A 10,588-nucleotide genomic window follows, 5' to 3' on the forward strand; every position below is an offset into this window, starting at 1 on the left:
GCCAGCCTCAAAGAATCCTCCAGCCTTAGTTTCTCAAGTAGCTGGGACTTCATTTTATTTTATTTTTATTTATTTTGTTGAGGTAGAATCACACTTTGTCGCCTAGGCTGGAGTGCAGTGACGCAGTCTCAACTCACTGCAGCTTCCGCCGCCTGGGTTTGAGTGATTCTCATGCCTCAGTCTCCTGAGTAGCTGGGATTACAGGCAAACACCATCGCACCTGGCTAATTTTTGTATTGTTAGTAGAGATGGGGTTTCACCCTGTTGGCCAGGCTGGTCTCAAACTCCTGAGCTCAAGTAATCTGCCCCCATCAGCCTCCCAAAGTGCTGGGATTATAGGCATGAGTCACCCCACCCGGCCTTCATTTTATATTTAAACTGATTTTGTGGCTCACCACCAGTATTTTTGCCATTGCTTCTTCATTTCTGAGTTGTCATTTTTAAACTGTTGATTGAGAGCCAGCCACAGTGGCTCATGCCTATAATCCCAGCACTTTGGGAGGTCTGGGCGGGCAGATCATTTGAGTTCAGGAGTTCAAGACGAACCTGGCCAACGTGGCGAAACCCTGTCTCTACAAAAATACAAAAAATAGCTGGGCATGATGGTGGGCGCCTGTAATCCCAGCTACTTGGGAGACTGAGGCAGGAGAATAGCTTGAACATAGGAGACAAGTTGCAGAGAGCAGAGATCACACCACTGCACTCCAGCCTGGGCAACAGAGCAAGACTCCGTCTCAATAAACAAACAAACGAACAAACTCTTGATTGACTGAATTGCACCATTAAGAATGACTCAGTGATGGCTCACGAATTCTGTATTTTCTGCGTTAGGGAATGTTTCTGTGGTCTTTATAGTTGCGTACACCTTGGCTGAGTAAATATTCTTGCATGACACCTTCTTTTGCTCAGAATTTGGATACATTTCTCCATTGTCATCTGGCATTGACTGTTGGTAGGGACAATACTGACGCCAGCCAAAGAATCCCCTCTAAGAGGATATCCTCTATCGAGATATTCCCTTGGCTTTTTCTTTCTTTTCTTCCTTTCTCTTTCTCTTTTTAAATCTATATGTCTGAATAATTCTTTCTTGTTCTTTATCAGTTTTTCCTGGAACAAAGTGTGCTTTTTAGAGTTGCAATTCTATTCTTCATTCTAGGGAAGATGTCTTGTATTTTCTTTATGAATACTTTTCTTTTCCATGTGTTAGTTTTTCTGTTTTAAATTCTATTTTTATTCTTTTTTTTTCATTGTTTTGATCTTTTTTATACCTTTCATAGCTATCTCTCTTTTTAATGCATGTCTTCTTTCTTTTCATTCACCATGATTATCTGAGGCCTTTCCTCGGTATCAGATTGATTTTTAGCCATATCTGTTCCTTTTCTTGCTATTTCTCATGTATGAGTTTTGAAGAAGTGCTATCAGTTTCTTTCCTTGTTATTTCATCTGTTTCAGCTTTGAGTGCCTACTTTCTTGAATTCATGTTGGTTTTACATTTTTCTATAGCTCAGACTACTACTGGGAATTTTTTTTTCCTGTTCCTTGGATTACATTTTCTTCTGGACTTGGCTCTCATCAATCACATGCATGTTCCTTCCTTTCACTGTTTTCCTTTCATATGTTTGTGTATCTGCCATGTCATTTCTTTTATATGTCTCATGCTTCTGGCTCTGGCCAGACGTTTTGTTTGCTTCTGTAAAATATGGGTACATTCCTAATTCAACAAAAGTATCTGTAGCCACTACTTAGATTTAACAAATGTTAACATTTTACTGTATTTTAAAAGTATTGCGACCGGGCGCAGTGGCTCAAGCCTGTAATCCCAGCACTTTGGGAGGCCGAGACGGGTGGATCACGAGGTCAGGAGATCGAGACCATCCTGGCTAACACGGTGAAACCCCATCTCTACTAAAAAATACAAAAAACTAGCCAGGCGAGGTGGCAGGCGCCTGTAGTCCCAGCTACTCAGGAGGCTGAGGCAGGAGAATAGCGTAAACCCGGGAGGTGGAGCTTGCAGTGAGCTGAGATCCCGCCACTGCACCCCAGCCTGGGCGACAGCGCAAGACTCTGTCTCAAAAAAAAAAAAAAAAAAAAAAAGTATTGCTTTAGGCAACCCATTGAGTACTTGCCATGAAACGCCCCCCCCCCCCCCTGCCCCGCCCCGCCCCGCCCCATTTTTACTCTTTTGTAACTGAGGCATCTCCTCAGCAGGTAAACAACTGAAACTGTACTTCCCTTCCTGACCTCCAGTTGACTTTCCCTTTCTTCACTCTGTCCTAATCAGCAGGTAAGATTTTCTTCACTGCCTACCATTTTCTATCTTCACTTGTTTTTTGTTTTTTGTTTTTAAATGATTTTGTGGCTCACCACCAGTATTTTTGCCATCACTTCTTCATTTCTGAGTTGTGGTTTTTAAACTCTTGATTGAGGGCCAGCCATGGTGGCTCATATCTGTTCATTAAAAAAAGAAAAATCCTTATTTTTCACCCCCACTAAGGAAAATTACCGAGAACCAAGTTAGCAAAAACCTAGCAAATAGGCTGGGCTCGGTGGCTCACGCCTGTAATCCCAGCACTTTGGGAGGCTGAGGCAGGCGGATCACCTGAGGCTGGGAGTTTGAGACCAGCCTGTCCAACATGGAGAAACCCCATCTCTACTGAAAATACAAAATTAGCCAGGTGTGGTGGTGCATGCCTGTAATCCCAGATATTCGGGAGGCTGAGGCCAGAGAATTGTGTGAACCTGGGAGGCAGAGTTTGTGGTGAGCCGAGATCGTGCCATTGCACTCCAGCCTGGGTAACAAGAGCGAAACTCCTTCTCAAAAGAAAAAAAAAAAAAAAAAAAAAAAGCCTAGCAAATATAAGAAACACAGCACTAATCTAAAAACCAACTCAATAACCCCTTCCTTTTCAGCCACTCAGGCACATACCCAGACACAGGGCCACTTACCCTTCAGGAGCCCACCCACCAACGTGGAGGCCTGGGGACTTAGGGACCAGAGGCCTCAGTACAAATCCTAGCTCTGGCTTACCAGGTGAGTGACTTCGGAGGGTTCTGCCAATCCCTCTGCTCCTTGGTTTCCTCACCCCTAAATCAATGCAGCAAATAAATGCCATTTTCAAGGGGTCAGCACAAAGATACCCAAGACAGTGTGTGCAAAGTGCCCAGCTGTGTCCCAGCACAGAGCAGGTACTTGACGCCAGGCTGCTGTCCACTTTCCCTTTTTTTTTTTTTTTTTTTTTTGAGATGGAGTCTCGCTCTGTCACCCAGGCTGGAGTGCAGTGGTGCGATCTCAGCTCACTGCAAGCTCCACCTTCCGGGTTCACGCCATTCTCCTGCCTCAGCCTCCCGAGTAACTGAGACTACAGGTGCCCGCCACCACACCCAGCTAATTTTTTGTATTTTTAGTAGACAGGGTTTCACTGTGTTGGCCAGGATGGTCTTGATCTCCTGACCTCGTGATCTGCCCACCTCGGCCTCTCAAAATGCTAGGATTACAGGCATGAACCACGGCGCCCAGACAAATACCCTTTCCCTCTTATCAGCCTACATCCCCCAGTGTTTGCTTCTGCCCTCCTCTGTGGACAGCCCTCCTCCAAGCCACCAATGGCAGAGCTGGACTAGACCCAGAAGATTCTCTGACCACCCCTTCCTTCCTTATGAATAGGGAAGAAGCTGAGGCCCATAGCTGGTGGCTGAATGAGGAGCAGAACTCACCCAGTTCTCCTCAGTGTGTGGAAACACCGTCCGTGTCTGCTATCTGACCCCCTCATAGTTCTCTCCTTGCCCCATTCCATCCTGAAGCCTCTGTTCAGGATGATATACTCTCTGGATATCATCCAGAGGATATCCAGTCTCCCCACAGCCCCAAGCTTAACTCTTATCCTCTTTGCTGATGACTCCCAGCATTCAATGCTTTTCTTCACCTGTCTGGCCTAGGTTTGAGGGGTGAGGACAAAGCTCATTCGTTCGGTTGCGCCCATGCCTAGTTCCTTCTAGGGGCTGGGCCCTGAGGTACTCTTCGGAGGTGCTCTGTTTCCCTCCTGCCCTCTTGTTCCCTCAGGCAGCTCACAGGAGTGGAGACAGCCACATTCTCCTTCCACCAACACAGATCCCTTTTTGGCTGAGGACAAAACTGAGGCTGTACAGCCCTGACTGCATGCTCAGGAGGCCTCGGGGAGAACTATCCTGGCCCAGAAGATACTGCTCAGCTCCCAGCCACCCCACACCCTCTGTGCTTGCCAGTCTCTAGGCATCCCAAGTCCAGAGCAGAGCAAAGCGTCAAGGGCTGTGTGTGTTGGGCTCTTGTCCAGATGTCCAACTTTGGGCCAGGAAGGAAGATGGTCCTGGCCCCCTAAGGTTTTATAATCTTGTTGAGACACAGGGGCAAGTGTAAGGTGCATTGTAAGAACTACACATTGGGAAGTAAGATGCTGTCTAAGAATTAAACCATAAAACAATACAAAATGAATCAGAACAGAGATATACAAAGTCACCTTAAGATATGATTTCCAGATTCAAGTGGTCAGAATGGAGCTACAGCACAGAGGAATGTTAAAGATGATGCCCATCAGGGCCAGGCGCAGTGGCTCATGCCTGTACTCCCAGCACTTTGGGAGGGCGAGGCAGGCAGATCACAAGGTCAGGAGATCGAGACCATCCTGGCTAACACGGTGAAACCCCGTCTGTATTAAAAATACAAAAAATTAGCCGGGTGTGGTGGCGGGCACCTGTAGTCCCAGCTACTCAGAGGGCTGAGGCAGGAGAATGGTGTGAAACCGGGAGGCGGAGCTTGCAGTGAGCTGAGATCGTGCCACTGCACTCCAGCCTGGGTGACAGAGTGAGACTCCGTCTCAAAAAAAAAAAAAGCCGGTGCCCATCAGAAGAGGGGGACAGTAGCCACCAATGGAAGCTCAGAAAGGGGAAACCTCATGGACAGAGGCTGGCAGTGGCCATCTGATCAGGAGACAGTGCCCCTGGGTGGCTGGCATTAGTGTCCTGGCCCTGGCCAGGCCTACTCTTGTTGCATGGATGGTGTCACAGGTGGCGATGCCTCAGATTCTATAGCAAGCCTCAAATTCAACAAGCTTCAGATTCTATAGCAAGCAGCACTTTCCTCTGCCTTCCTGCTCACTAGGCAACCTTCTAATAAATTGGTATTTTGTCTGTTTGGGCTGCTATAACAAAATTCCGTAAACTAATTACTTATAAACAACATAAACTTATTTCTCACAGTTCTGGAGGCCAGAGATCCAGGCACCAGCGGATGCAATGTCTGGTGAGGGCCTGCGTTCTGGTTCATAGATGGCAGTGTCCTCACTGTGTCCCAACATGGCAGAAGGGGAGGGGCAGCTCTCCGGGGTCTCTTTTATAAGGGCACAAATCTCATCTATAGGGGCTCTGCCCTCATGACCTAATCACCTCCCAGTGGCCCCTCGTCTTAGTACCATCACCTTGGAGATGGGGTTTCAACATACGAATTCTGGAGGGAAGCAAACATTTAGACTATAGCAGTTGGCTTCCCGCGTAGTGTGCCTCTGGGAAAGAAGTGTCATCTGCACCCTGACATTCCTGCGCATGGAGTCAGTCTCTTGCTTGGTGGTGCTGACAGGATCACGCACCTCCAGGCTCTCGGCAGTGATCCTGTGATGTAAGGGCCGGTCCTGCACTGGGGTTGATCTTCCCACCTCCAGGCCCCCTTTTCAGGTCTCCTGGAAACCAGCCACGCCCAGCCCCCCACTCCTGTTGAACCCTAGCCATAATCCCAACCCTGATCTTCTCTGGATTCCAAAGCTTCATCCATGCTGAGCTGCAAGGGGAATGCAGAGAGCTGGAAACTGGGGCAGACTGGAGTTGCCAGCCAAGGCCGGGCTGTGAGCTGCATGGAGCAGATGCTGTGGCCATCCTGCCCCGGCTCTAGTCCCAGCCCCAGACCAGGGCCGGCACCTGGTAGGCTCTTCATGGGTGCTTCCTGAATGAATGCTGCAGAATGAAAATCTACCCCAGAGGAGGCCAGGCCTGAGCTGGGCCCTGAAGGATCTGAGTGGATTGAAGTAGGTGGAGGAGGGGCAGGAAGCGAAACATTCCAGAATGAGGGCATGGGGCTTCCCGTCACAAATGAAGGCACAGAGGTAGGAAAAGTAGGATGTGTGCAGAGCACCAGAAGGAGGTTGGCTCAGTGGAGGCTGAGGGAGGATGCTGGGAAACACAGGGAGTCATAAGGTAGGACCCGATGGTGGGGGCCCGAGGCCAAGCAAAGGGCTGAGGTCTGATGCTTCGGGCAATGGGAGCCGTGCTGGGTTCCTGAGCGGGAAAGGCACAGGATGAAAGTGATATTCCAGAGTCATCACCCCAGCTGCCTGGGCTGACGAGTGCCAGGGGAGGAGTGGGTGTGGGGTCGGGGGTGGTGGCACAAGAGACCTGGGCTGGGCAGACACCTAGGAGGCTGCTGAGTCACCTGGGCATGGGGTCATGGGACCGACCACCGTCGGGGGAAATGAAGATATTAGGAGAGGCGCATGGAGACATATACAAAAAGATCGTTGCAGCATCATTTGTATCAGCAAAAAACAAAAAACAAAAAAACAGAAACAAAGAAAAGAGCCCCATGTCCATCAGTAGGAAAATGGATAAATAGACGGCCGTATATTGAGACGATGGACCACACAGCAGGGAGAATGAATGGTGTACATCTGCATGCCTTGACATCAACAAATCTCAAAAATGAAGAAAAGGAAAAAAAACAAGGTTTAGAAGTATCTAGGCTGTGCTGTTCAGTGTGGTAGCCACTAGCTACATGTGGCTATTTAAAGTTTAACAAAATTCAAAAGGCAATTCTTCAGTCACACTAGCTACATTTCAAGTGCTCAAAAGCCATGTGCCGTCTGTGGGTCTGTGGCTGCTACACTGGACGGCACAGACAGAGAACATTTCCAGCATCACAGAGAGTTCTGTTGGACAGCACTGATGTTTTGAAACATGCAAAGCAACATTACATAATGTATATGGATACGGAAGAGGCTCACAGAGTTTCCACGAACAGGTGTCACCTCAGTTGGCTGTGGAGCTGACAGGAGGGAGGTGCTGAGGGGTTGTCAGGGTGATGGGAACAAGGGAGGCAAGGCTGTAGCTCCGAATACAAAAAGGCAGAGGCAGCTCAACAATCCAGGAAGTGCCACCGTGAGGGGGATGGGAGACGCTTCTAGTCTCTGTAAGGATCCCAGACATAAGCCCTGTAATGACAGCAAAGACTAGCCTTTAGGGGGGCCATTCCCAAATTGTTCCCCTCATGGTTACTTCCCAACAAGGCTGGACAAAAGGAGTCTTGGGAAGGGTCAGACCTGCCCAGGTGGTTGGTGCATGACAAGCTGCAGACCTCACATCTAGGGCTTGCCTCAAAGTGAGGGCTAAGGAGAAGGGCAGAGAAGCGGGAGCAGAGAAACCAGAGCAGGAGCAATACCACAATTCACGAGAGAGGGAAAAGAAAAGGAGGCAGGGTGGGCGCAGCTGTCTCAGAAATACAGGTGTGAGGCCGGGCATGGTGGCTCACACCTGTAATCCTAGCACTTTGGGAGCCCTAGGTGGGAGAATCACTTAAGCCCAGGAGTTCCAGATCAATCTGCAAAACCCCATCTCTTCAAAAAATACAAAAATTGGTTGAGTGTGGTACACACCTGTAGTCCCAGCCATTTGGGAGGCTCAGGCAGGAGAATTGCTTGAGCCGGGGAGGACAAGGCTGCAGTGAGCTGAGACTGCATGAAAGCACTTCAGCCCAGGTGACAGCACAAAATTCTGTCAAAAGAACAAACCGAAGAAAGAAAGAGAGAGAAAGAAAAAAAGAGAAACCAGAGAGAATGAAAGAGTGAGAGAGAAAGAGGAGAAAAAGAAGGAAAGAATGAAAGAGAAAGGGAGGAAGGAAGGAAAAGAAGAAAGAGAAAGAGAGAGAGAAAGAAAGAGAAAGAAGAAAGAAAAAAGGAAGGAAGGAAAAGAAAGAGAAAGAAAAAGAAAGAGAAAGAAAGAAAGAAAAAGGAAAGAGAAAGGAAAGGAAAAGAAAGAAAGAGAAAGAAAGAAAAAGAAACAAAGGAAGAAAGGAGTGAGGGAGGGAGGGAGGGAAGGGAGGGAAGGAGAAGGGGAAGGACAAAAGGACAAGACAGGTGTGAAAACCCGAGAGGGAAGTAGTTTCCAGGTGAGGGGTCAGCCTGGGTGTAAGGGAAGAAGCACCTGCCTAGTGGGTGTAAGGAATGGAGGGCTGGCACTTTCTTCTCCATGACCCCCTTGCTCAGAACGACCTATTTTCAGCATTTTGTGCAGACTGGCTTCCATCCATGGCCCTTAGGCATTGTTCTCTGATGCTATCTGAGGCACTTGTCTGTCCTTTAAAATAGTCTCTGCATTTTTCAAATGACTGCTACCACTGGTTTGGAGTTTGCTGTGATAGAACCAAAGGAAAATCTCTTAGTGACTCCACTGTTGCCGTGCGGTCAAGCATCTGGGACTGGAAACGCCGGGTTGCTCGGGTGGTTTGCATTCAGTGCTGCTGACCTTTGGTTTCCGTGAGAACACAGAATGTGGCCAACCAGCAATGTGGTCTGACCTTGATGCCTAAATTCTAACGAAAGAGCAAGTTGAACTACCATGGTGAGAATGGAAACTAAGAACATTCTATCCAAAATGTTTGAAAAAGCCTTTTGACCAAAGGTGAGTGACTCAGAGTTTCTGTAAGACCCTGAAATGGGTGATAACATCATGTCTAACCTTGGGAATTGGCTGAGTAAATCTCAGTACAGCTGCTCTATGGAAGGTTTGCAAACCTTGTAAGTGGTGGTTATAAAGATATGGAGCAAGTTGGAGAAATTATTTATAATAAATTATCTGGGGAAAAAAGTCAGGACCCAATATGGTGCAGGTGCGGTTATTTCATTAAGGTAAGAAGACGCTAAGACTGCTTCTCAAACCACCAGCGGTGATTGATTGACCAGTTTGATTTTGTAAAATTTCCAGTCCATCTCAAATGTAAAGTTTTATAAAATATCATAAAAATAAATGATTAAATGCATATCCATCAAAGGACTTGTATCTAAAATAGGTAAAGAACTCTCTCTCAAAACTCAACAGAAAAAAATCCAAACAGAACTAGAAGACATGAACAGATACTCCACCAAAGAAGATATGTGGGTTGCAGAAAACACAGGAAAAGATATTCAATATCATTACCCATTAGGAAAATGAATGTCCATTTCCTAGTTTGTGTACTGTATTATTGTTATATAAGATGTCACCATTGGAAGAATCTGGGTAAAGGGCTCATGGGATTTTAGGTACTTTTTTCATGATTTTCTGTGAGTCTATTATTATCTCAAAATAAAAAGTTATCGGGCCAGGCTTAGTGGCTCACGCCTGTAATCCCAGCACTTTGGGAGGCCAAGACAGTGCAGGTGCAGATCACCTGAGGTCAGGAGTTCGAGAACAGCCTGGCCAACATGGTGAAACTCCGTCTCTACTAAAAACACAAAAATTAGCTGGGTGTGGTGATACATCCCTGTAATCCTAGCTACTTGGGAGGCTGAGGCAGGAGAATCACTTGAACCTGGGAGGTGGAGGTGGCAGTGAGCAGAGATTGTGCCACTGCACTCTAGCCTGGGTGACAGAGCGAGACCCTGTCTCAAAAAATATAATAAAATAAAATAAATAAAAAATAAAAATGAAAAGTGGATACACGAAATACAAGCCCAACTTTTAAATCATAGATTCAACAGGCAGAAAACAACCATGTTACAATTAGAAACTGTAAGAGTTTCTAAACATTCACTCCCATTTTCTGGGCCTGTCATACTGAAAACCAGTGGTGAATCCCCGGCAGACCAGCACCGGGCCGTGGACCACACTTTGAGTGGCTATGGACCACCTGCTCAAAGACTAGAAGCAAATGCCAGAAGTGGAATTATTTTTTTTCCTCTTTGGCTTATTTTTTTATGACGGAGTTATACTGCTGTTCGAAATAAAACGATTTAAAATATACAGAAAGAATAATACAGAAGAAAATCTATTTTCCCCAAGTCTGGATTTATGGATAAAACACACCATCTACCCTGATGCTGTCTTCTCTTGCTCCCTCTCACCCTCACCTAACTTCACCTCCTCCATTCCTCTCTCTCCTCCACCTGCTTGCCTTAACCTCTCTCTTTTCCTAGTGGCAGGTCCCTGGCTCTGGTCCCACCACTTTGTCACTGCTCCAGATCCTCCCCGACCTATACTGGGGAAATCACCTTACCTTTCTGAGCGTCAGTTTCCTTATGCAGGTGACAGTGAGACCCACCTCGGAGAGCCATCCTGTGAGGAGTGGGTGAGGTCACTCAGGTGGGAGAAGCTCTGTGAGCCAGGTATACGTGTGCACACGCAGAGTGGACTCTGTCTGCACACCTGGGTCCCCACATGCGTTGGCTGGCTCTGGTCAGCCTCCCAGTCTTCATTCCCATCTCACCCTCCCGTCTCAGGCAAGCCAGGTGTCTCTGCCTCCACATAAATGCCCTTCCCAGGAGGCCTCCCCAGCCCACATCTTGGCACCACTTACACCTGTGCCCCTGCCCCTCAG

This window comes from Theropithecus gelada, chromosome 4 (assembly GCF_003255815.1).
Source record: "Theropithecus gelada isolate Dixy chromosome 4, Tgel_1.0, whole genome shotgun sequence".
Lineage (NCBI taxonomy): Eukaryota > Metazoa > Chordata > Mammalia > Primates > Cercopithecidae > Theropithecus > Theropithecus gelada.